Genomic DNA, 3,536 nt, shown 5'->3' on the forward strand with positions numbered 1-3,536 from the left:
TATGGTGCCTGAGATCAAATGTGCCAATTTGATGATCCTCTGGTTTCTAGAATTCACTCTCAGAATAAATGCTTGGGGGTTGGTGGAAATAAAAGAGTAGGCTAAGAAGAGGCAGATGCCTTCCTTTTTCCAAACAAGGTGGCAAGGAAACATGTCTGCTTACCTGCTGGCCAAGTCAGACTGAAAACCCTGCCATGAGTCCAGGGAACAGCAAGGAGAAGGGCCAGGAGAGAAGCGAGGGGTCAGAGACCTGAGTGGTGCTCACAGCCTCAGGGCAGCTGCAGGGGAACAGGAGCTCTGAGCCCACAGCCAAGCCTGTACTGGGGCCATGCTCCAGGCTAGACAGCCAGGCAGCCCACAGGACACCGTGTCCTCCTGTTCTGACGTGAGGTCCAAATCCTCACAAGCACTGATGCATGTTTTATGGGGGCCCCTGACCACTAACAGTGCATGCTCACACACCGTTCCTTAGCCTTACCTGGAAGGGTGGATGCTAGCAATGCCAGGGACCCTGGACCCTGGAGGATGAACATCACTCAGTCTTTTGGCTCTGGGAATCTAGACAGCAGCTTGAAAGGCCAGGAGACTTTAGGCAGATAGATGGAGAGAGAGGACAGGGAAGGCCTGGGCTTGAGAAGCTGCGGAGTGGACTGGGGTGGGGGCTGATCTCATTCCTGCTCTGCGCTCCCTGGGTGCCTGGGGAAAAGTCCTTCCCCCCGAGGAGCTCTATGATTGCAGCAGCGGTCCCCTGGGCCACTCAGTTTTGTGACAGCTCTGCTGGAATCCAAGTGACGGCAGGCTCCGGGCACTGGCTGGGTGATTGCAGGTCTCTGCCGGTCTCTCCTCTGGGTGTCTTCCTTCAGGTGTGCTTGCTTTGCTTTTTGAGACAGTCTTCCTACGCAGTTCGACCTCGCCTTGGACTCACTGTGTAGCCCAGATTGGCTTCAACTTGTGGAGATTCTCCTGCCTCAGTCTACCAAGTGCTGGAATTTCAGAAGTGTGCCACCAAGCCTGGCAGTCCACCTCCAGCAGGGGCTGAGACAGGTTATATAAACCCAAACCCAGGGCTAATCAGTGTATTTTAGACATGCTATCAGGAAAGAAAGGGGGCATTGCTGGAACTTGGGGCGTGGCTCCCCTTTCCTGGAGGGGCCAGGAAGGGGCTCCCCGCGAGTAGCATCCTAGGCCTATGGGAGTCTTCTTGTCCCCGGGGGCTGCGGCGATGAGACTCGGGAGCACACGACTCTGAAGAGCAGACGCTCCTACTCTGCAATCTGGAGCTGAGCGGCCTACGGCCAGGAGTCCGGCTGATGCACTCTGGGAGCTACGCTGGTGTCGGCAGAAGAGGCGCGAGTCCTCTCGGACCCCCTTCCGCCACCGGCTACAGCTTTCCACACCGCGACAGGGAGGAGAGTCCACCGTGCACTTGGGGAGGGGGGCGAACTGCCGCCCCGGCGTCGTGCTGCGCCCCTCCTACCCTTGGCGCCACAGTGGCTCAGACCCAGTGGACCACCTCCAGAGGTTCCGACAGGGCCCGGCCTCTCTGGTGGGGCCGCGGTGGGAGGGTGGGAACTTCTCTGGTGCCCTGGTTTCTTCCACAGCCTACCTGTTTCTAAGAGCTCCTCCCCTTTAGATGTCACTTCAGACACATGCGGTGGCCTGGCAGTGTCACCCAGCAGAACCCCTCAGTTTCGTTAAGTGAGATGTGGTCGGAGCCGGCACCCGAGCCCCTTGTCACGCGATGCTTCTGACGGCAGAGATGATTCGATAGGACTTGCGCGCTGTACCTGGGCGGAGGAGTGCAACTCGCCCTGGGCTCGGAGGCCCCGAGAATACTCAGCGGTAGGCCAGGCGCCCAGAGGCGAGAGGTGAGCACGCTGCCTCGGTCTAGCCAAGGTGCCAGCCAGCAGCTGCAGAGTTGGGGACCTGTTTTAGTTACTCTTCTCTCGTTCCTGAGACAAATACCCGACACTCAAAATGAAGGAAGGAAAGGTTTATTTAGCTCACAGTTACTGGAGGTTTCAGTCCATACTCAGCTGGGTCCAACGCACAGCAGCACATAGCAGAGGGCAACCTTTCATGGCGGCGGCAAAGAGAAAGAGCGCAAGGGAGGGGTAGCGGCGGCTCAAGCAGCGGGCTTCTCTTCCCACTTTACACTGTAATGCAAATTACCTGCCCCAGGGTAGGGGAAGTACTCACACCTATGGGTACTTCCCAGTACTTACCCACCTATGGGTAACCCCAGCAGTACTAAAACCCATAATCCCAGCCTTGGATCACACATAATCCCAGTGGATCATGAGTTAACACGAACTCTAGAAGTCCTCACCCCATGGCTGCATGAGGCTTTGGGGGGACAACTAGACACAAACCATAACAGGACCCGAGAACCAAGGCGTCACAGTCTGCAGCGCGGCCCAGTCCACAGGTTCCTGGTCTGGGTCCCGGCCCACGCCGCCCCTCGGCTGTAGAGCGTGCTCGGCGGATATAGGAAAGCATGCTCCAGTGGCGCAATCGGTTAGCGCGCGGTACTTATACAGCAGTATATGTGCGGGTGATGCCGAGGTTGTGAGTTCGAGCCTCACCTGGAGCATGTTTTCTTCCCTTCGCTGCTCCGCGAGAGCACTAGATGATCTTTTTCTTTAGGAAGAGGCTAGCGTGGTTTCATTTTCCATGCATGAAGTGCGGGTTCCTGTGGCGGAGGTTTCAGTCGCCGGGAGAAAGTGCACCGAGCAGGAGGCGGACGGACCCCGCCACTCAGGAGACCGAAGGCGTTGCACCGCCGGAGGGGAGCCCCTTCCAGAGCGCGGCTCCCCAACCCCACCTCTCCCCGCTAGCGCGGACGCGCATGCGCTCTGACTCCGGCGGAACTCCCGGCGGAACTCCCATCTCCTCTCCGGGTGGCGAGCGCGGAGCTCCGGGGCAACCGGTGTGGGCGGAGCCCAGGGCCGCAGCTGTTCAGGAAACCAGACGGCAGAGGGAAGAAGGTCGGTCTTATCACCAGCACCACACCAAGGCAGCAGGAGAGATCTCTTTCTAATGTCACGCAACATAAACGCACCTCCTTTCTGGAGAGCACTTTCAGCCGGGCGTTCCAGGCCAGCTCTTCAGCCCCAGCAGCCACAAGATGGGCACTGGGTCAGCCAGGCCCGACCCCCAGCCTGACGCAAGCATGCGGATGCGGAGTGAGGAGCCAGGAGCCGGGGCTGCAAAGGCCGCATGGCAGAGTTCCAGCCCCAGCTCGAGGACCGATAGAGTAGGGGGGGTTTCTGCTCCTGTTCCTGAGGCCCCACCGTGGAACCTCCACACAGCTGCAGCTCCGAAGCCCCTCCCCGGCCCACTAGGAAATCCTCCCGCGGTTATCTGAGTATCCTTCAACTTGTAAAATTACCCGCCACAAATCTAGTCACTGTATGGACAATGGCCTTTCCCTATCACCTGTGCTGTGTCCCTTTCACCTTCAGCGCACACCTCAAAGGTGGTGGTTCTTCACCTGGGGTGGGAGGCAACCCTCCTCCATCCTGAAGAGTCTGGGC

General features: G+C 58.6%; 1 non-coding gene across 1 annotated transcript; it reads left to right on the forward strand.

The window, feature by feature from the left end:
• Positions 1 to 2,499: 2,499 nt before the first annotated feature.
• Positions 2,500 to 2,593, forward strand: Trnai-uau. The gene is made up of 2 exons: positions 2,500 to 2,537; positions 2,558 to 2,593. It is a non-coding gene; the product is annotated as a tRNA-Ile (tRNA).
• The last annotated feature ends 943 nt before the right edge of the window (positions 2,594 to 3,536 follow it).

This window comes from Octodon degus, unplaced genomic scaffold, assembly GCF_000260255.1.
Source record: "Octodon degus isolate 3935 unplaced genomic scaffold, OctDeg1.0 scaffold00023, whole genome shotgun sequence".
NCBI classification, from domain to species: domain Eukaryota; kingdom Metazoa; phylum Chordata; class Mammalia; order Rodentia; family Octodontidae; genus Octodon; species Octodon degus.